Here is a 23,821-nt window from a genome sequence, read left to right on the forward strand (position 1 = left end):
ATTTTAAAAGTGTATCAGTGTGTTTTGTGCACTATTTTTTTAACTGTGGAACTACAAGTGCCAGCGGGCCCTTTAATGCCCAGCAGGCTGGGACTTGTGGTTCTCCAAGTCCCAGCTTGCTGGGGAGGCTTGCTGGCACTTGTAGTGCCACAGTAAAAAACAATAGTTTAATCTATTTTTTACACCACTATCAGCTCGATGCCCACCGCCCAGGGGCATCGAGGACAGCACCAGGCTTCAGCCTGGTCAGGTAAGTCCTGGAGGGGGGGGACCCCTTCATTGGGGGGGTCCCCACTCCCCCAGGGCCCCTGGCCAGGCTGACTGGTCGGTAGGGTTAATGTTTTGGCCGCGGGACCTTATATTATAAGTGTCCCCCGGCTGTGACATTACCCTGCTGGCTGGTTGTGCCTGGGGCTGGTTCTTAAAATACGGGGGACCCCTAGTCATTTTGTCCCCCGTATTTTGGGAACCAGCCCTGGACCTGGAGCCTGGGGCTGGTTGTTAAAAATCGGGGATCCCCTATTTGTCGGGTTCCCTGATTTTTTATTACCGGCCCCGGCTCCTTCAGCCTGGTGCTGGTTACAGCTGTGGGGGGGACCCCACGCCGGTTTTTTTTTTCATTTATTTATTTTTCTATTGTTTTTTACACTCTGCAGCCTGCACGGATCTGACTGATCCGTGCAGACTGCTAGAAATAATTCGTATTAGCAGCCGTATATACGGCCGCTAATACGGATGGTTACACCATCGGAGGGTTACAAAGCAGTCGTATCTGACTGCTTTGTAACTGACCCTCCGGAACACGAGTTTGCATACGACTTAAACAGTCGTATGCAACCGTAGGGGAAATACCAATACGAAAAACTAGGTTTTTCATATTGGTAAATTTCCCCCAATATGTCAAAATAACGGATAAAAAGTGCGTTCTGAAAGGGGCATGAGGGACTGAGACTCTGCAACTCCCGGAATGTGCTGTGAGCCTTGCACTGTTGGCCTTATTCTAGTTCACTCTTTCTGACAAAATCGTTCTTAGATGGACAAAAAACCATGTGCACTGCAGGTGGGGCAGATGTAAAATGTGCAGAGAGAATTAGATCTGGGTGAGTTATTTTGCAATATAGATCTCACTTTGAAGTAAAACCCCACCCAAATCTAATTCTCTCTGCACAAGTAACATCTGCCCCACCTGCAGTGCACATGGTTTTGTCCATCTAAGAAGGATTTTGTCAGAAAGAGTGAACTAGAATAAGGCCCAGTGTCACTGTGCCTGTAAAACCAAACGAGTTGTGACTCGTGAGCCGAGTCACTGACTCAACACACTTCACTTCACTGAGCCTTGTGTCTAGGGAGACCGATCCCGGGATCGGCGGGATCCTGCGATTTTGGCCTAAAATAGGTGGGATTTGAATCCCGGGATTGAAGAACTTAATCCCAGGATTCTGGGATTATGCGGCAATGCAAAATTTATTTATTTATTAAAAGCCGGGCAGTGCTGAGCATAACTCAGATGTGCTGCTATTACTGACCCGTCCCCCTGGTGGTAGTAGTACGGCTGTGCACAGAGAGCAGCACAGTGTGACGTGAGGTCAAGGGTCACGCTGCGCAGCCCAGCCGCCGGCATGCCGTTTCTGTGTCTGCTCTGCTGTATTCAGTCGCCATGCCCCCCGCCCCTGTTGCTGTGCCGCTCCCAGACACCCGACTCAGCCTGCTGTGAAGAACAGAGATGGTCCTGCTGCCTGTCACCAACGATGTGTAAGTGGCAGTGCAGGGCAGGGGGATGGGGAGGATTGGGGGGGTAATAGTTGGGATCTGTTGCGTTTTTTTTTTATTAGGGATGCCAATCCCGGGAATCCCAGGATTGAGCATTTTTTCAATCCCGGGATTGAAAAAATGCCCCGGATTGGCATCCCTACTTGTGTCTTAACTCATTTCAATTAATCATTTTGCCCATGACTAAATCCCAGCGTTCAGTGGCAGAAGCATCTTGGCTCCCCCTGCTGGGCAGCGCTGCAGATCTTTTACCTGTGGGCGGCCTCTCATTTCCAGCAGCCGCGGTGATTAAATTACGGGGGACCGAGAGAAGACATTGCTGTATCTGGCAGCAGGTGATGGTATTGTGCTGCCCTGGTGTTATTATACAGGGGGAGCAGCCAGTGGCGTAGCTAAGTTTTGGGCGCCCCCCCGCCGCCACCCCGCCAAGCACCCACCGCCCATGCAAACCCTCCCCCAATCCCCCGCAGCCTTACCTATAGCGCTGGTCCCGGCGGCTCCGTTCTTCTGCTGAGGACCACCACAAAATGCCCCCATACAGCAGACAGTTTCAGAGAACTGTGTGCTATATGGGGGTGGCCATTTTGTGGTGGTCCTCAGCAGAAGAACGGAGCCGCCGGGATCAGCGAGATAGGTAAGTCTGCGGTGGATTGGGGGGGGGGGGGTGTGTAACTATAGCACTGCAGCCCATGGGGCCCCCACATGCACAGCGCCCCCCCGCGGCGGCGGGGGCTGCGGTGCTATAGTTACGCCGCTGGGAGCAGCCTGTGATGTCCTGTTATACAGGGGAGCGGCCTGTGGTGTCCTGTTATACAGGGGAGCAGCCTGTGGTGTCCTGTTATAAAGGGGGAGTGGCCTGTGGTGTTCTGCTAGACAGGAGGAGCGGCCTCTGGTGCCCTGTTATACAGGGGGAGCTACTCTCACCCGATGGCACCCCCCTGCTTCTCCCCTGTGGCACACAACTGCCCCTCCTTCTTATCACCCTGTGACCCCCCTCCTCGTACAATGGCCACCCCCCTCCCCATCTGTGGCACACCCCCTGCCCCCTTCTCATCACCCTGCGACTCCCCCCTTGCTTCTCATCACCCGGTGCGCCCCCCCATGTTCTTACCCTGCAACACCCCCTGTGCCCAGCAGCACCCTCACCCCTTTTTCCCCTCGCTTCTCATCATCCGGCACCCCCCCCCCCCCAGGTTCTTACCCATCCTCACCCAGTGGCAACCCCCCCCTGCTTCTCACCTGCTGACGGCAACCCCCCGCTTCTCTCGCAGCGAACACTTTCACCCGGTCCTCACCCGGTGGCACACAGCCCCCAATTCTTACCTTCCTGTTAGGCATGCCACACCGGCCTCTTAAATGCCCCCCCCCCTGTCATCTGCAAGGGCCACCCCCCTGGTTCTTACCCCGTGGCACTCCCCGTTCTCACCCCCCAATTCTCAACCACCCACCCCACGTGCATCTACCCTCCGGTTCTTACCGGGCGGCCTCTCCCTGCTTCTCATGTGCCCGGCGGGTACTTCTCCCACCCCCTGGTCCTCACCCGGTGGCATACAGCCCCTCACTTCTTACCTGACAGTTATGCCACCGGCTTCTCAAACGGCACCCCCCCTTGTAACCTGCCAGTGATACACACACACACAACTCTGGTTCTTACCCTGCGGCACCCCCCGTTCTCACCCGATGGTCACTCCCCCCCCCATCCTGCCCCAGTCCTCACCTGGTCATGGGTGTTCTGCTGGGTGAGAACAGGGTGTGTGTGTGTGCGCCACTGGCTGGTGACAAGGGGGGCACCGTTTGAGAAGCCGGTGGTGGTATGCCTGCTGGGTGGGTAAGAAGTGGGGGGTTATGCCACCGCCTTCTCAAACGGCAACCCCCTTGTCACCTGCCAGTGGCAGCACCCCCCCCCCCCTCTTCTCACCCAGTAGAACACACCCCACATCCTCTGCCTCTCTTGATGGCTCGGGACAGCGTTTTTTATATTTTACCTGCCTCCATGTCTACTTGGAACGAAGAGGACGCATTCCATGCCAGAGTACCCCAAACGGAGTTCTACTGGAGAAGGGGACCGATCCTTCGGGTTAAGGTAGGTGAGTATAAGGCTGTATGGGCTCCGGATGTAATAAAGTTGTATTTTACTGTGTACTGTATGTGCCTCTTTATTGGGTTATTGGTTCTGCTGTGGAACTAGAGTCCCAGCATGCTCATTAATGCACCGCATGCTGGGACTTGTGGTTCTCCGAGTCCCAGTATGTGGGGAGGCTTGCTGGGACTCATAGTTCCACAGCAGAACCTAATATTAATGAGTCTATTTTTTACACATATGGAATTAGCCCGAAGCCCACCGCCCTGGGGCACTGGGGACAGCCCCGGGCTTCAGGCTGGGCAGGGTTAATTCTGAAGGGGGGACCATTTCATTGGGGGGGGGGAGGGTTCCCTCTCCCCCAGTGCCCCTGTCTGGCCTTATCAGCCAAAGGGTGAAACTAATATAAATAGTTTTCCCTGGCTGTGGCATTACCCTGCTGGCTGTATGGGCCCCGCACGGGTTCTCAAAATACAGGGGACCCCATCTCATTTTGTCCCCTGTATTTTGGGAGCCATAACCGGCCCTTGAGCCTGGTGCTGGTTTTAAAAGTTTTCCCCCTGTTCATTTTCAAAACCTGGACCTACTGGTTACAGCCGTGGGGCCGAGGCAGTTTTTTAAAATTATTTATTTCATTTTTTATAAATTTTTTACACTGCAGCCTGCATGGATCAGGCTGCCGACTCGTATTTGTATTTAGCGGTTGTATATACAGCGGCAGACGGCCGCCTATGTCATCGGCCAAATACCAATCTGTAAATATGGTAGATTAGTAAATCTGCCCTACAGACGCTCTAGTTGTTTCCGTCAACTCTTACATCGGGAAAGCCGAGGGGACGTGCGGGCATCTCGTGCATGCGTGCCCCATTCTTGGCAGACGGTGGACCTGGCACATGGCGGTAGCCGCATTGGGAGCCACTCCAACGGAAGCGGCTCCTTCTGTATTTATGAGTCGTACCCAGCATCGGCCTTATTCTCCAGTCTTCGTAAATTTCCCCCTATGGGGGACATTTACCAAAATGGATTCGTAGAAAAAAGGTGTATTCGTAGGGAGAAATACACCTTTTTTTTACGAATTTGTATTTTCGGGATTTACAATCCCGAAAATACAACAATTCGTATTCCTAAAGATGGAACATTCGTATTTACAAATACGAATGTCTACACCATCGATAGAATACGACAGAAATCACCATTCAAAAGAATGGTGGTTCCTGATGTACTAAGCAGCCGTATTGATAATACGGCTGCTAAGTGGTGTGAAACACCCACGCAAATACGACAGGAAAATACACCTTGCTTTCCCTGTCGTATTTGCTTTAAGCCTGCACGGATCAGTCAGATCCGTGCAGGCTTCAGTGTAAAAAAATAGAAAAATTAAATAATTAAAAAAAAAAACAGCGTGGGGTCCCCCCCACAGCCGAAACCAGCACCAGGCTGAAGGAGCCGGGGCCGGTAATTAAAAATCAGGGAACCCGACAAATAGGGGTTCCCCGATTTTTAACAACCAGCCCCAGACTCCAGGTCCGGGGCTGGTTCCCAAAATACGGGGGACAAAATGACTAGGGGTCCCCCGTATTTTAAGAACCAGCCCCAGGCCAAACCAGCCAACAGGGTAATGTCACAGCCGGGGGACACTTATGATATAAGGTCCCGCGGCCAAAACATTAACCCTACTGACCAGTCAGCCTGGCCAGGGGCCCTGGGGGGGTGGGGACCCCCCCAATGAAGGGGTCCCCCCCCTCCAGGACTTACCTGACCAGGCTGAAGCCTGGTACTGTCCCCGATGCCCCTGGGCGGTGGGCATCGAGCTGATAGTGGTGTAAAAAAAAAGAATAATCTATTGTCTAATACTGGGGCACTATGAGTCCCAGCAAGCCTCCCCCGCAAGCTGGGACTTGGAGAACCACAAGTCCCAGCCTGCGGGGCATTAAAGGGCCCGCTGGGTCTTGTAGTGCCACAGTATTAAAAATAGTACAATAAAACACACTGACACACATTTAATATAAAACTTTAATACATACAAAGCCCACACATACTGATACTTACCTATCTTCTTTCCGTAGGTAGCCCTTGTCCTGATGTCCTGCAGTCCTGTGTCGGCGTTCTTCTTCATGTCGACGTCCTTCTTCAAGTCGACGTCGCTGTCGGCGATGGCGTCCGGAGTCCGACGAAATCCATGGTGGAAGCTGTGGAAGGAAACCATACTCACCTGTCCCAGCGCGACGTAGTCCAGGTAAGGGTCTTTGCAAAAAAAACAAACCGAGAACGCGAAACCAGCCGGACAGCAGGGAGCCGCACGGTGTTTGCGTACATCGTGCGGCTCCGCCTCCCGAATGCCGCTATTGGCCGCCTTGCGGCCTAGCGGCCAATCAGGAGCCGCTAGGCCTCAAGGCGTCAGTGGCAAACACAGGATTTTCAGAAGGGGGTTTCCAGAGGGGTGGAGCAAAGCACGGAGACGGACACTTAGGTGACCCAGTATATGCCGGGTCAGTTAAAGTATTATAGATAGACCAAATGTATAATAATAATAATATACATACATACATACATATATATACAGTACATACAGGGGCGTCAACAGCAGTGTAGACCCCTGGGCATAGCAATGTATTGGGGCCCCTACCGATCCTCTAGCGGTAGGGGCGTGGGAAGCCTTGATGTCCCGTGGGTGTTAGGGGGTATTATATCAACCGCTCAGCATGTAGGGCCTGGATCAGTAATTTCCACTAATTACCCCTTTATTGCACAGATGGTGGGAGTTTGGGTGGGAGAAGGGGGCATTGGGCTGAATGAAGGGGCCCTGATACATAACTTCCAGGGTGGTAGAGGATGTTTAATATGCAGAGGAGGGGTGTATAGTGGAGTGGGCTCATTATTCATAATTTTCTGGTGGCAGGACAGCTTGCTTGATTGCAGATATCTCCAGTTCCCAGAAATAGATTTCTTAGATTTTAATGGAACAAGTATATAAAACTACATACCAGGTGTGTGGAGCTGGAGCAGTAACCAGCTGCTGGAAGGCTGATATCTCTGGTTCTGGGTAAAGTAGAGACAAGCTACTGGTGTCCCTCAAAGGGAGAGAGTCTCAGCTTTTGAAATATAACTTTAAAAAAACTCTAAGTCAGAGAGAACCTGAAATATCTGACTGGGAATAACAATTAACAGGCTTGGATGGGGACCACTGCTTTGAAGTCAGATATCTCTGGTTCCCAAGGGCCGATTTTTACAATTCTTGTACCCATGGAAAGAGGGGACCCTCAGCTTTCATCTGAGGGCCCTTAGACTCCTGGGGGGGTTTCTGGGTACTCAGAAACCCCCCCTGCGTGCGCTACTGAGGCGGCCAATAGCGGCATTCGGGAGGCGGCATTTTAATTATTAAATTTTTCTATTTTTTTACACCTTGCAGCCTGCACGGATCTGACTGATCTGTGCAGACTGCTAGAAAAATTCGTATTAGCGGCCGTATATATGTGCCGCTAATACGAATGGTTACACCATTGGAGGGTTACAAAGCAGTCGTATATGACTGCTTTGTAATTTCCCCTCCGGAACACGACTTTGCATACGACTGAAACAGTTGTATGCAGTCGGAGGGGAAATACCAATACGAAAAACTAGGTTTTTCATATTGGTAAATTTCCCCCTATAATACTACAATGCATCAGTATTTCTGCTCAGGCTTTCTATACCACCTATTGGAGGTAAGATGAGAGTGTAATTCCTGCGTAAAGAACCTGCTTATGGCGATGTTTGCACAGTTAAGAGATTATGAGGGTTATTCTAGTTCACTCGCAAAGGCACAATCACTCTCTTATGGACAAAACCATGCTGCACTGCGTGGGTGTTTTATTGTTTCAGTGCAGGGTAAATACTGGCTGCTTTATTTTTACACTGCAATATAGATATCAATTTGAGGAACAAACCCCACCCAAATCTAACTCTCTCTGCACATGTTACATCAGCCCCACCTGCAGTGCATATGGTTTTGTCCATAAGAGAGTGATTGTGCCTTTGCGAGTGAACTAGAATAACCCCCTATGTGCCAATGCAAATGTGTGATTAGTCTAGGGAAAACCTGACTGCGTACTCGTGTACCTATGTGTGCAATGTACACATTTGCCATGGGCGTGTTGTGGGAGTGTCTTGGGTGTGGGTCAGCATTCGGCCGAACATGTTTCCACCACCGCCGCCGCCCTAGTGGCCGTATCTTCAGAAAGTCTGTGCCACGCAGGGCCGAACTAGGAGTCAGTGTTGAGGGCGATGGTGCGTCAGTTGTGGAGAGATCGGATATACAAACGCACTTCACCATTGCTCACATATGGGCGTCTCAGCTTTGCTCAGTTTGTACACCATAGAGAATGCTGCAACCACCATTTGCATATTTGTGCAGTTGAGAACCAGAGAAATGTTCTCCGTCTCTAATCCCCGACAACAGAGGACAATAACGCGCACTGAGGTAGAAAAACTTCACACAGTGGGGTCTTTTTACTAAGCTATGGAGAGAGTCAGGGTGAGATGTGCTAAGCCTTGAAAAGGGATAAAATTGAGACTGATAAACCACCAACCAATCAGCTCCTACCTGTCATTTTTCAAACACAGCCTGTGACATGGCAGTTACGAGATGATTGGCTGGTGGTTTATCACTCTCCATTTTTGGTACAACTGTCCCTTAAAGTGGACGGAGCTAGAGTACAAGCTAATCAGCTCCTGACAGTCATTTTTCAAACACAGTCTGTGCCATGGCAGTTAGGGGCTGATTGGCTGGGGCTTTAGCTCTGTATTCTTTATCTCTCCCCAATGCTTATTAAATAGGAAGCCAATTACCCTTTATACTGCCTCATTAGGCAATGTGCGCGGCAATTACTGCACATTTTTACGTTGTACATAGATTGAGAGGTTGGTAATGACATGTATACATCAGCATACCCTCCAACATCTGGAGGGCAGAGATCGGTACACATTCGGGAAGAGGGTGTGGCCACGGGTTAAAGTGGGTATGGTCACAGCCGAAGTGGGCATGGCCACACACCCTTTCCGAATGTGTACTGCACTGGACAGGATTTTAGAAGAGTTACAGTGCAGGGGGAGCTCAGCCCGGCCCAGTGTAACCTGCCCTCCTCAGGCATCTCGGCAACACTCACACTGCCAGAGGCTGCACACCGGCTTCTTCCAGGCAGCTGCGTGCTGGCCGCGCACTTCCGCGCGCACACACAGCCCAGGCCGGCAGGTACAGCAGCGCTTCCAAGCCCAGTACCGCTCACTCCCGTATGCCAGGCCAGCGTTTCCGATGTGGGGTAAAAATAGATGATTTGCACCTTACCATGAGTGCGCGGTGCCGGCGCGTGACCTCATGACGCACGGCACCGGCCCGCGCATTGCACTCATGGGAACGGGTGGGCAGGGGGAGCTCAGCCCGGCCCAGTCCGTCGGGTCCAGGCAGCACACCGCCGGGGCCAGGAGGAAGATATGCGGCGACATGAGTCTGACTGCTGAAAAAGCGGTACATTCGGTACAATTGCAATCTGCCGGTACAGACTGTTAAAAAACGGTACTGTACCGGCAAATTCGGTACAGTTGGAGGGTATACATCAGCAAATAGACTTTTAGAGAATTGTAATATTTAATACCCTGATGCGTCACAGAGTGGAGAAATGTATGACATATTCACCATTAATAACTACTGTATAGTACAATTTAGCTTAGCAGAACCGAATATGCATTGGTTGCTATGGGCAACAGAATGTTTGAATAATTTACACAGTGTTATCAGTTAAGACTACAGTTCACTCGCTGTCTAAACTTAGTGGTGGCAACCATTTTGTGGGCGGAGCTTATATCCATTAAGCAGCCAATAGAATCATTATGAGTTTGCGGCATCACTGCGGCACACTGAATGATTTTTCTAAGAGCAGGTTCACAAGCAGCAATAAAGTTTTAATTAAAGGAAGTATCTGGGGGATACATCTTTGCATACACTTGTGCTCAAGATTTCACATATGTCTAATTGTCTGATTCAACCTAGACTAGCAGTGACACCGTGGGCCTGATTCAGTCCTGATCATTGGGCTGCAAATCTTTGGAGATAATCACCGCCCACCGCCACCCCGCACATGTGTACTGAGGACCTTGCCTATGCGCAATTCTCTGATGATCACCAGGGCTGCAAATTCGCGATCAGGGCTGAATTGGGCCCCTACTACGTTCCGGCAGTCTCGTGGGTGGCACTAGTTCTAGTGAATATATAAATATATATAAAAATATAAGTTTCATGCCCATGGAAATGGCTGTCATCGCTGAGCGTGTGATGACAGCCATCACACAATGAACCCAAGTTCCATTCTTTAAGATCTTTAAGATCACTTAACAGGGAAGATTTTCAGGGTTGTTCAGTTTAAACCCTCATTAACCCCATCTATAAAGAGACTTGAAGATCGGATTTGAGCATCTTTGTACGCCTGGATGGAGGGCTAGAGATAGATGCCAGGATGTGTGTCCAATGTCTGCTAGTTGTGAATACACAAACTACTGTATATCTCTGTTCACTCAACACTAATTAGTGTAAAGAGTGGGATGTACTATTGGCAGAAACACTGGCGCCTTTGTGTCCGCATTCCCATATGTGTACTTCTTTCCCGCTGAGAGAGAGATCAATGTCAGAATCCCTCAATGGCACATTTCCAATTTTATGGAGGTCTATGTCTACTTGCATTTAAAGATGATGGAACTGTCATTGAGATATGTTACAACCCCACTTCTAACACCAGCATGCTCACTGCTATAGAGCTAAATGGCATGGTGGATGGAGTATTGCAATAGAAGAAGAATACAAAGGGGTAAAGATTGGGTGGTAACCTTGTCTGTGCCAACCATAAGCTGTTTTACCTTAGACAAGGCTCTCCTCACTCATGAGAAGGATGAGCCTGGCCCTCCCCTGAAAAACTGCCATCTTGTGTCCATAGTGATATGCAGCCACATCCCGTAAAGCAGGGCTGGCCAAAATTGTCCTTGAGATCTACCAATAGTCCATATTTTCCAAATCACCTAGCTGGTGCACAGCTGTAGTCATTACTAACTGTCACATTCCCAGATCACCTAGCTGGTGCACAGCTGTAGTCATTACTAACTGTCACATTCCCAGATCACCTAGCTGGTGCACAGCTGTAGTCATTACTAACTGTCACATTTCCAGATCACCTAGCTGGTGCACAGCTGTAGTCATTACTAACTGTCACATTCCCAGATCACCTAGCTGGTGCACAGCTGTAGTCATTACTAACTGTCACATTCCCAGACCACCTAGCTGGTGCACAGCTGTAGTTATTACTAACTGTCACATTCCCAGATCACCTAGCTGGTGCAAAGCTGTAGTCATTACTAACTGTCACATTCCCAGATCACCTAGCTGGTGCACAGCTGTAGTCATTACTAACTGTCACATTTCCCAGACTCCCTAGCTGGTGCACAGCTGTAGTCATTACTAACTGTCACATTCCCAGATCACCTAGCTGGTGCACAGCTGTAGTCATTACTAACTGTCACATTCCCAGATCACCTAGCTGGTGCACAGCTGTAGTCATTACTAACTGTCACATTCCCAGATCACCTAGCTGGTGCACAGCTGTAGTCATTACTAACTCACATTTCCCAGATCACCTAGCTGTTGCACAGCTGTAGTCATTACTAACTGTCACATTCCCAGATCACTTAGCTGGTGCACAGCTGTAGTCATTACTAACTGTCACATTCCCCAGACTCCCTAGCTGGTGCACAGCTGTAATCATTACTAACTGTCACATTCCCAGATCACCTAGCTGGTGCACAGCTGTAGTCATTACTAACTCACATTTCCCAGATCACCTAGCTGTTGCACAGCTGTAGTCATTACTAACTGTCACATTCCCCAGACTCCCTAGCTGGTGCACAGCTGTAATCATTACTAACTGTCACATTCCCAGATCACCTAGCTGGTGCACAGCTGTAGTCATTACTAACTCACATTTCCCAGATCACCTAGCTGTTGCACAGCTGTAGTCATTACTAACTGTCACATTCCCCAGACTCCCTAGCTGGTGCACAGCTGTAATCATTACTAACTGTCACATTCCCCAGATCTCCTAGCTGGCGCACATCTGTAGTCATTACTAACTGTCACATTTCCCAGATCACCTAGCTGTTGCACAGCTTTAGTTATTACTAACTGTCACATTCCCCAGATCTCCTAGCTGATGCACAGCCAGTGGCGTAACTTGGGGTCCGCAGCCCCAGCGGTGACGGGGGGGAGCAGGTACCACCGGGGCGCAGGTTCACAGTGTTCTTCCCCGCTGGCCGACTGGTACACAGCATTGTACATTCGCCGCCTGGGAGCCCGGAATACAAAGCAGCGCTGCGTGCAAGCTGGAAGGGCAGCGTGCATCGTGGAAAGGGGAGCGCTCTCTGGCTGTCTGTGTGAGGACGCAGTGACAAGTTCACTAAGCGTCCTCACACAGACAGCGCTCCCCCTTCATCCATGCCAGCTGCCCTTCCAGCTTGCACGCAGCGCTGCTGTGTATTCCGACCGGGCTCCCAGGCGGCGAATGTACAATGCTGTGTACCAGTCGGCTGACGGGGATTTTAGTTAACAGGACAGCGCTGAGCATTGACAGTTTTTCAACCTGCCTGATCACTATGGCCTATAGCCAGGAACAGCGTGGCAGGTGGAAAACGGGGTAAGGACCTGGCTGGATGCGGTAAGCAGGAGGGGGAGAGAGAGCGTCAGCCTGAGAAGAGCTCACCTCCGCTGGCTATTATGCCCTGCCGGGGGGATGTGTCACACGTGTCATTGACTGTCCAGCTTCCCCTGATCCCCAGGCGACGTTGCCCACTCTGCTTGATCCCCGGGGGCTGCTGGCATTTAAAAAAAAAATGAGGGGGGGTGGCAGAATTTATCCTGGCAGGGGGGAGCAAATTTGCTAGTTACGCCACTGCGCACAGCTGTAGTCATTACTAACTGTCACATTTTCAAACATGCTGCATTCATTCCTACTATAGATCCACAGGTTGCCTGAAAAACATGAACTATTGGTAGAGTTTGAGGACTGGATTGGCCACCCCTGTTGTACTGTGTCATGTATTATAACAACGCAACCTGGGGCATTTAAGGCAAGGTACTGGCAAGGATGGCGTCCATGGCTATACCCTAGTTGGAATTGTGGCTAGTACTATTATCAAAGCAGTTTTTTGGCATAAATCATATTAGGAAAAATTTAGGAAATTCACAATAAATGACAGGTCTCATACTGGTCTTCCAATCAGAGTACATATCTGAAACACATGCAGCCAATCACATTTTCTTGTTCTTTAATTGTGCATAGCCATATACAAATCTCAATGGTTGTATTGAGTAGCTATGAATCGTCCCTTATATAAGGTTGTGCTTTTAGTGACGGCGTAATGTTAGACCCTCACCCCATATATTTCCAAGTAGTAAGCAAAAAATTGAGTAAAGACATAAATGCGTCATATTCTCTTTCCCTAAATACCCTGCACAGAATTATTGTTTGTTTCAGGATATAATGTACAGTATAAAAATACTGAATGTTCCTAGAAAGAGCAGGTGGGGGGCCCGGGCTGTGAAGGCTTGATTGCAGAAATTCGATGAACAGCAGGTAGTGTTGTACATGAACCCACTAAGAGCTCCAAGTGTTACAGAGACACTTTTATTGCAGTCATTCGACGCAATACATCCGGACCTGTCAAAGACGTTCCGGGATTCTGTTATGAGAAGAAGAAGAAGAGGTGTTCTATGTTATTAGGTCAAAATACAAGATTCATAGCATGATGGCGTGTTTCCAGTATTTAAGGGATTTAAAGGAGGAAGACATATCACATCCCTTACAGTTAATAAATGACCATTTCTAGAAGATGTTTCAAGGATAATTAGAAAGTATTTACGGAACAAGAACACCAATAATATTTAAACAATTTTATTTGATTCTGTTGCTCTTCTCTTTAGTATCTATCTATCTCAATGGTTATAGCAGTGGTTCCCAAACTGTGTGATGTGGCTCCCTGGGGTGCCTCAGGAGACTTGCAGGGGTACCCTCTGTGGGTGGTTCAGGACAAATTCAAATTATTTATGATCAATTTACTATAACAGGCAAAACCAGTGCTTGTGGCTGCCAATCATAACATATGTGGACAAACACAGTGGCGTGGAGGTGCTGAGTAATGTGGGCGCCGGGGTCTGCGGGAGCTATGCCGCGTTCGTGGCCGGGAGCCGGGACCTACTTTGTCTGCGTCACGGCGCTCCTAGCCTCCTCCTAGCTCCTTATGACAAAATGTCCCTCAAAAAATGGCCGCCCCCTTACAGCATACAGTATTTAGGATGCTAGAGAGGGCAGCAGCGGCTTCCTCTAGCATCCTTCAAAACGGTCTGCTGTAAGGAGGCGGCCATTTTTTGAGGGACATTTTGTCATAAGGACTCGGAGCCCAGAGGAGGCTAGGAGTGCAAAGTAGATCTGCGGTCCCGATTCCCGGCCACGAACGCGGTCAGGTGGGAGAGGGGGCACGGGCACAAAATTTGTTGCTACGCCACTGGACAAACAGTAGCAAGTCCTGTCCCTCACAGCATAACTGACCCTAAGGATCACATATAAAAACTATTTACTTTATTTAATATTGTTTTTGGAATTTCTCAATAACAAAACATTCAGCCTAGGGGTGCCCTGAAGATTTTTTTTGATGCTCTAGGACGCCAGGATTCAAAAAAGTTTGGCAACCACTGGTTTATAGGGTAATATCTTCATGCTGTTCACTTTTAAATTTGTTTTACAGACTAGATAGACATATTAGATCAGTGATGGCTAACCTTGACACTCCAGCTGTTGTTGAACTACACATCCCAGTATGCCCTGCTAGTTTTACTATTTGGTCATGCTAAAACTGATGCAAGGCATGCTGGGATGTGTAGTTCAACAACAGCTGGAGTGTCAACGTTAGCCATCACTGTATTAGATACTCCTCTTCTACTCACAGCTACCCCAACTAACCTCTATCAGGTCCTCATCTGCTTCTCACCAGCTACTCCAACAAACATCTATCAGGCCTCATCTTCTTCTCACCAGCTACTCCAACAAACATCTATCACAGCTTCTTCTTCTTACTTACTTACAACTACCCCAACAAATATCTAGCAGGACTTTTTTTTTCTCACCACCAACCACCCCAAAAAACATCTATCAGGACTTTTTCTCACCATCAACTACCATAGCAAACATTTATCAGGGCTTCTACTTCTCACCACCAACCACCCCAACTCTCAACACCAACTACCCCAACTAACATCTGACAGGACTTCTCACCAGCAACTATCCCAGCAAACATCTATCAGGGCTTCTTCTTGCACACCAACCGCTAAGCTCTCACCACCAACTACCCCAACTAACATCTTTCAAGTCTTTTTCTTACCACCAACAACCTCAACTAACATCATTGTAGCTTCTTCTTACCACTTACTACTCCAGCTAACATTTATCAGGGATTCTTATTCTCAACCAAATACCCCAACAGACCTCTATACGATCTTCATTTTTTCAGCAACTACTCCATTAATGAAGATTCTGGTCTTCTTTCACCAACAACCCCAATAAACATTTACCTGATCCTCGTCTTCTTATCAACTATCCTCACAAAAATCTATCCGGGATTCATCATCTGTTAGAACTTATTCTCACCAATAACTACCCCAACTATCTGGGCTTCTTCTCACCAATGACCCCAGTAGACATTTATCAAGGCTTTTCCCACCATCAACTATCCCAGCCAGTGGCGTAACTTGTGTAAGGCAGCCCCCGCCACTGCTTGGAGGAGCGGGGGCTGCGTGGGCGCCGGAAGCCTCTCACTCTAACCTGCAGAGCTGAGGTAAGGTCCGTCCTGTCTCACTCCGTCTCTCTCCCTCCCTTCCTCCCAGCAGCAGCAGCATTACAGGCAGGAAGTTCGTCTGTGTACACAGTACACACAACCTCCGTCCGTGCAGGCTGGACAGCTAAGGAATCGTCCCTCTCCCTGCTTTCTGTTCTTGACTGTCCTGCTCCAGCGGCTGCCTTCTATTCCCCTGCACTCTGCACTCCGGTTACAGAGCCCTCCCCTTCTACAGGCTTCAGCGCAGGAGCTGAACACAACAATAAGGTTAACTCTTTCAAAACCTGGTTTTCTACAGTGGTATGCAAAGCATTCAGTGTCTGTGTCATCACATGTCAGCATATTTGTGTCAGTGTCTGGGTGTCTGTATTATGTCTCTAGATATCAGCGTCTGTCAGCATCAGTGTCTCTATGTGCAGTCCGTGTGTCAGCGTATCCCTGTGTATAGGCGTCTTTCAGTGTCCATGTGTCAACATATGTGTCTGTGTCGGCGTCCATGTATCAACTTGTCAGCGCCCGTGTTTTAGGATCTGTCCGTTTGTCAGTATCTGTCTGTTTGTCGGTGTCTGCGTGTCCATGCGTTAGCATCTGTCTGAGGGGGTGGGGGCATGCCAGAAGCTCACAGAGCGCTTAGCATGCCTCCATAGTGATGAAAACGGGAGGCATGGCTTGTGGGAGCATTATTCCCAATAAGCCTTTCCCCTCTCAGTGAGGTGACACCCTTTTTCTGGCGGCAGTGCGACTTCGTCGACAGCGGACATCTCGCCCGAGTTCAGTGTAGTGCGAGATGTCCGCTGAATTCGGACATTTTTTTAAAGGGGAATTAGCTTACAAGGCAAAACCATGCCAAACCATGCCTTGTAAGTTAATTCCCCTTTAAAAAACATCAGAATTCAGCGGATATCTTGCACTGCACTGAACTCGGGCGGCATGAAATTCCGGCCATAGTGTAAGGTGCATTTAGATTTGTGGAGTATAAGTTTAATGACGGCATGTGGCATATAGTGCAAAGGGCATTATGATGTGTGACGTAATGTTTAAGGGGCATGGGGGGGGGGGGGGGGGGGCGCCAGAAACTTTTTTGGCTGGGGGGAGCAAAATTTATAGTTACGCCACTGATCCCAGCTAACATCTATAAGGGCTTTGTCCTCTCACCAACTACAACAAGATAACATCAACAGTATCAGGGTTTCTCCTCCCCAACTACCCCAACTAACATCTATCGAGTCTTTTCATCACCAACTACTTTACCTAACATATGTCATGGCTTCTTCTTCTCCCCACCAACAACCACAATAAACATCTATCAGACTTCTTCTCACCAACAACTACCCCAGGTAACATCTATCAAGTCCTCGTCCTTTTATTGCCAATTACCCCAACAAACATCATTCTGGTCTTCTCACCAACTACCTCAACAAACATTTTTCTCTGTCGTCCATCCTGGTGACACAGCTCAACCTTGGGATATAGTGGGGTTCGCAGGAGCCAGGCACCTATGCTACTTTAAGAGGCAGACTCCTCCCCTCCTGCATCCCAGAATTCCTGAGTTCGCTTTAGGTGTCCACAGGAGTGGGTGCATATGCTATGGGCTGCGTGCTGCAGCCATTTTAGAGTTAGCTAGGATTTGTTTTTTTTTTATTAATATCTTCTTAGTTAGTGCTGGCTACATTGTGACGTTTCCTGGGGAAATTTCTTCACACTGTGAAAGCGCAGCAGAGGCTGACAGAAGCGTTTCCTGTTCAGATCTCTGTGTGCTGGGGAGATAGAGCTGCTTTCTCACAGCACAGCGCTCTGACCTCAACAACATTTTGGGGGTGTGGTCTCCTGGGTTCTGGGGAGAGACCTGATCCGGCTCCCTGCTTAGAGGGCTATCATGGGTGACTGATCCCCCTCTATGGTACCGCCATTTAAAAAGGACAGGCAAACTCCATTTTTTTGAGAGGAAGCCTGTTACAGGAGCCCTGTGCCGCAGGGCTTTTCCAAGTGATCCCTTCTCAAGGGGAGACACTGGGATGCAGAAGAAACAGCAGATGGGAGCAGCTGAAGGGGGAGGGCACCAAAAGGCTTTGCCTCCCCGCTGAAGCACGGACTTGGTCTCTTCCTCACTGCAGTCTGGCGCCCTTTTACCCACACTGTGTGGAGCTGAAAGGGAGATTTCTCACTGCAGGCTACTGTGAAAGTTTTTTCTGGGCAGCGCTTGACCGGTGACCACTGAGAATCTATTACAACAGCAGCTGAGAGGTGTACTGGTTACTTTATTCTGTATAAGCGCCTGACATTTGCACTGTGATTTTGGCGGCTTCCTATACTATCTGTGGTGGGTTTTGCTGGGGCAGGACAAACCTGCCCTAGTAGGTTTGTCCTGCCCCAGCAAAACCCACCACTCAAGGGGTAAATATCACTAAAGTTACCAAAGCAATAGAAAACACACATTACCTAGTATGAACTTTGTATTTCCACAAAAAAAGCCATCATTGCATTGAATGCTCGTGCTGGCAGTATATAAACACTGGTAAGAGAACTTAAATGCGCAGTTATAACACACCACTGTCTGAGCATGAACCTCTCCTGCAAGAAAACAAAGAAATATTAATAAGATTAAGAGAAGTTATTTAAGATAAAACATTGTATATACAAATTTCAATGTAGGTGGAGTGCAGATATGTATGACTACCAGGCACATAAGAAGTCTCAGACTCTCAGCTGTTATGTAATGACTGGTAGAAGGGGAGGAGTTCCTTCAGGAAGCACAGTAGTCAGAGCTCAGGGGGGCATTCCACAGCCTCTCTGCTTCCTACACATGTTCCATGACACTGTGGTTGTTATGGTAGTCACTTGACACAGGTCCTGATTCTGATTTGCAAGCACTGGAAAAAAACAACTGGGCAAAACCAGATTGCACTGCAGGTAGAGGAGATATAATCGGCAAGTGAGGGAGACACTATAATGGCGGTGCATAATAATTATTATTTTTGTTCAGTACTCTACTGAAAGGGAGAGGAAGGGGCCATAGATATGTTGCAGGGATATTCAGAAAAATGAAATAAGTACATTTACAGAGGAGAAGGTTAAACAGAACGCTCAAAACTAAAAGTGGATAAATCACTGGAGCCAGATGGGATACATTCAAGGCAGGTAAGCAATGCAACAAGACAATGAGGAAGGCAAGTCAGATGGTTGCATAGGGAGAGGAATCAGCAGCAGAAAGAAAGAAGTAATAATACCACTGTATAGGTCATTGGTACGACCTCATCTGGAATACTGTGTCCAGTTCTGGAGGCCATATCTCCAGAAGGATAGAAATACATTAGAGACACAGGGGCAAACGCAGGATTTTCAGAAGGGGGTTTCCAGAGGGGCGGAGCAAAGCACGGAGATGGACACTTAGGTGACCCAGTATATGCCGGGTCAGTTAAAGTATTATAGATAGACCAAATGTATAAAAAAAATAATAATATATATATATATAATATAGGGGATCCGTCGGGACCGGCACTCCCCGTTGCTAGTACAAAACCACTTAGGCCCTGGTGCCTTCCTAATAGCGTAGGAGCATGTACATAGAGACGAAGCAGGCGGCACTCAGAGACGGTATTAAAGGTGAAACCTCAACAGGTTTATTAGCAGTGCGGCAACGTTTCGGGGCTGACCCCCTTTCTCAAGCCAAAAAACAACAAGCTATATATAATATATATATATATACACACACACACACACACACACGTGTCAACAGAAGTGTAGACCCCTGGGCATAGCAATGTATTGGGGCCCCTACCGATCCTCCAGCGGTAGGGGTGGGGGAAGCTTTGATGTCCCGCCGGTGGTAGGGGGTATTATATCAACCGCTCAACATGTAGGGCCTGGATCAGTAATTTCCACTAATTACCCCTTTACTGCACAGATGGTGGAAGATGGGGTGGGAGAAGGGGGCATTGGGCTGAATGAAGGGGCCCTAACTTCCAGGGTGGTAGAGGATGTTTAATACACAGAGGAGGGGTGTATAGTGGAGTGGGCTTATTATTCATAATTTTCTGGTGGGAGGACAGCTTGCTTGACTGCAGATATCTCCAGTTCCCGGAAATAGATTTCTTAGATTTTAGTGGAATTAAAAACTAAAGAATCCCACCTACCAAATGCTATTGGGGACTAGGGGATCAGAGTTCAGGAGGCAGAGCAATCTGCCTAGGAGAATATAAAACTACACACTAGGTGTGTGGAGCTGGAGCAGTAACCAGCTGCTGGAAGGCTTATATCTCTGGTTCTGGGAAAAGTAGAGACAAGCTACTAGTGTCCATCAAAGGGGGGGGGGGAGTCCCAGCTTTTGGAATATACTCTCAGAAAAGCTCTAAGTCAGACAGAACCTGAAATATCGGACTGGGAAGAGCAATTAACAGGCTTGGATGGGGACCACTGCTTTGAAGTCAGATATCTCCGGTTCCCAAGGGCCGATTTTTAAAATTCTTGTACCCATGGAAAGAGGGGACCCTCAGATTTCAGCATAGGACCCTTAGAAACCTGGGGGGTTTCTGGGTACCCCTGCGTGCGCCACTGAGAATGTACAAAAAAATGGCAACCAAAATGGTGCGTGGCCTACATCACAAAACTTACTAGACAAAAACTAACAAAGCTCAGTATGTATAGTTTGGAGAAGGGAAAGGGGGGACATGACAGAGTATCACATATATACCATGGTCCAGGATGGAGACATTCTTCACAGGAAGGGAAGTACTAGAACACGAAGACATGCACTGACACGGGGAGGGGGGGGGGGGGGGAGGTTCAAGGGACCAAGTGGAATAATCTCCCGAAGAGGCTAAAGGACACTTTTGTGGCACTTGCCGAAGCCAGTGGGGAAGGAGCAATGTCAGGGGGAGCGAGGGCCATGCTGCAGCTGTAGCACAACCCTCATAAACAAGGACCCCTCGTCAGAACTGTTCGATAATGATGCGCGTGAGTGCGCATCATTACCAACGTTGAGTGTACACACTGGTGAGATAGTAAAAGATTTCGCTCATAAGATACCTTCTGAGCGGTATCTTTTTCTTTCTCGTCTAGTGTGTAGGGGCTTTTGATGATGGTCGTGTGTTTAGACTGAAATCTATATATACAAATACAGCTGTCATTTGTGACTACATGGAAATAAAGACAGTATTTACCCTGTACAGAAACCATAAATCACTCTGACATTACTCCCATATGACCACAAGTGGGTGCTGTGTTTCATAATTTGTTGCATACAGCGAAACTGTGTTATTACTGATGTCACTCTGTGGTCAGAGACAGAATATAAAGGATGGACTGGTTTCTGGATGGAGTCCTGTAATGTGGTTTCCTTTGTCATTGTCACACAGAGCCTGTCATTCATCTGTGTGATCACCATGTTCCCACTAATGAAGGACACTCCCAAGCACAGACATTCTCTGTTATTGGGTATGATTATTCTTAAATTATAGGGTACCAAGGATATAAAAAAGCCTTTTATGTTTGTTGAGGTTTGGGATCAGTTCGTTGGCCAAGCCGTCAGGTTTGCATTGTGAAAAATAGGAGGTTATTTTGGTTGATTTGCTCGGATGCAAATTGGCACCCTTACGAGTCAACCAGAACCCGCCCTGCACATGGTAGTACGCTGGCCCACCATGTGCATGTCGCATTCGTTCACACGCATGCAAATAGATGTTTTACATAAACATTCGCAAGCCAGGGGACACCTCCCACATCTTTCGATGGTCGCCGACCATCGAAAGATGTGGTGCATGCTTGCATGTATAACGTGACTCTCAGGCCACTTATATGCATGTACATTGGGGAGGAAATGGGCAGGCAGCTGAGATCTGGTGATGTCATCTGCCCACCCCCTGCGAGTGTGCCACGGACGCATAAGCAGCGTTCCCATGGGCGAGTACCACATCCCCCCCGACCAGCGCCCGCAATGTTAGGTGCGTGCACCCGGCGAACAGTCTGTGACCCTGCGCATCGGCCAAACATCGGTCCCCGTGCAAACGAACGGCCGCTGCGAATAGATCAGAATAAGGTCCATAGTCTCATTGGGCCTTATTCTAGTTCACGCTTTCTGACAAAATCCTTCTTAGATGGACAAAACCATGTGCACTGCAGGGGGGCAGATGTAAAATGTGCAGAGAGAATTAGATTTGGGTGAGTTATTTTGTTTCTGTGCAGGGTAAATACTGACTGCTTTATTTTTACACTGCAATATAGATCTCACTTTGAAGTAAAACCCCACCCAAATCTAATTCTCTCAGCACAAGTAACATCTGCCCCACCTGCAGTGCACATGGTTTTGTCCATCTAAGAAAGATTTTGTCAGAAAGAGTGAACTAGAATAAGGCCCTTTGTGATGTTTGGTACTGTACAGGACACAAAGGCTGTACATGTGCTCTCACATCGTCTGCAGGACGCTGTGTGATGTGGGATTTTGTTCCTTCTCCCTTACGATAATTGTAACAATTACACTATATACACAATTCTGGTTGACACGCTGCGAAGTCTACAAGCATTAGGTCGACTACTGAAGATCAACATGACTGAAGACCGATATGGATTAGGTTGACAGGGTCATTAGGTGGACAGTCAAAAGGACGACATGGATTATTATTTTGAGCTGACGTGCTGACAGACGATATTTCATGCCCTACCATCCACTCGGGCGTGGTGGGTGAGAGCGTAACGAGGCACCGTGCCCGAAGCATGGTGAGTGCAGCAAGCACTTTTTTAGTGTCCATGTCGACTGTGTTGACATTCGGGACAAAAAAGTGAACAACCCCATGTCGACCTTCAGTCATGTCGACCTTCATACATGTTGACCTTCATGCATGTCCACCTAATGCTTGTAGACCTCATTTCTGTCTATCCAATGATCCATACTCTCTGCCCGAATCCCCTCGCTACGCTGCGAGCAGATGTGTACACTTAAATATTCGCTTGCATGCGCTCGCACTTACTCGCCATCGAATGATGTCCACAGCAGAGACGTCATGTGACGTCATTCGCCTGTCCTGAGCAGGCAGCGGCACAACTGCTATCGCTGGGGTCCGTCCAGCGTTTCTATGGGCGCATCCACCGTTTCTGGGATTGCACCCTGGAACGCCCCCTGTCAATCAGGCAGAGAGCTCCTTGCAAATTAAAATTTCAAGAAGGTGCTCGCTCTGAAGGGGGTACCCCTTTTGCCTGTTTATGCCTGTCTGTGGCATTTCTAATACATCAACAGATGCCCGCTTTGTATACAGGCATAGTGCTGGTCTATGCATACTGTAGAGATTGTGTTGGTGTATATATTTATGACGCACACTTGGTACACATAACACAATGCATTGGTATTGCACTTCGCTGTGTGGGGATGTCCCCCAAGTGCACCTACTCTCCACTCTCTGTGCCCCCCTCAGAAACTACAGTGCACCCCGATGTGCGGAAGGGCAGGACAATGCAATGGCGGGAATGTGAAAAGTGGAAACATCACAACTCATCATCCTGACACTTTAGTAAATCACAGCTCATTGTCCTGACAATTTAGTAAATCACAGCTCGTTGTCCTGACACTTTAGTAAATCACAGCTCATTGTCCTGACAATTTAGTAAATCACAGCTCGTTGTCCTGACACTTTAGTAAATCACAGCTCATTGTCCTGACACTTTAGTAAATCACAGCTCATTGTCCTGACACTTTAGTAAATCACAGCTCATTGTCCTGACACTTTAGTAAATCACAGCTCATTGTCCTGACACTTTAGTAAATCACAGCTCGTTGTCCTGACACTTTAGTAAATCACAGCTCATTGTCCTGACACTTTAGTAAATCACAACTCATTGTCCCGACACTTTAGTAAATCACAACTCATTGGCCCTTATTCTGGTTGGTGCGGTAATGTCCGCGTGCGGTTGGTCCGCCGATGTTTAGTGTCTGCGCATGTGCAGAGGCGTCTCTGCGCATGTGCGAACGGGACGTACGTCCAAATTCCGCATGAAATGTGTACACTACGAACAGGGGGTGGAGAGAGGCGTGAAGGGCTGTTTGGGCTCATTACCATTTGTTTACACCCCGCGTTTCATGGG

At 48.4% G+C, this 23,821-nt stretch overlaps 1 protein-coding gene and 1 long non-coding RNA gene across 3 annotated transcripts in view; one reads left to right on the top strand and one right to left on the bottom strand.

The window, feature by feature from the left end:
* Window positions 1-13,172: 13,172 nt before the first annotated feature.
* LOC146036208 (uncharacterized) lies at window positions 13,173-16,379 on the bottom strand. Its single transcript, XR_014460785.1, has 2 exons — window positions 15,739-16,379; window positions 13,173-13,603 (listed from the first exon to the last, which is right to left on the bottom strand). It is a non-coding gene; the product is annotated as an uncharacterized LOC146036208 (long non-coding RNA).
* LOC146036207 (uncharacterized) overlaps window positions 15,656-23,821 on the top strand; it is a 97,682-nt gene continuing 89,516 nt past the window's right edge. For both annotated transcript variants that reach the window (XM_083160069.1, XM_083160070.1), the window contains exon 1: window positions 15,656-16,018. The gene's annotated coding sequence lies outside the window, so the exon portion shown is untranslated. The remainder of the gene's footprint in view (window positions 16,019-23,821) is intronic.

Source organism: Crinia signifera, chromosome 9 (assembly GCF_055691185.1).
Source record: "Crinia signifera chromosome 9, ASM5569118v1, whole genome shotgun sequence".
Lineage (NCBI taxonomy): Eukaryota > Metazoa > Chordata > Amphibia > Anura > Myobatrachidae > Crinia > Crinia signifera.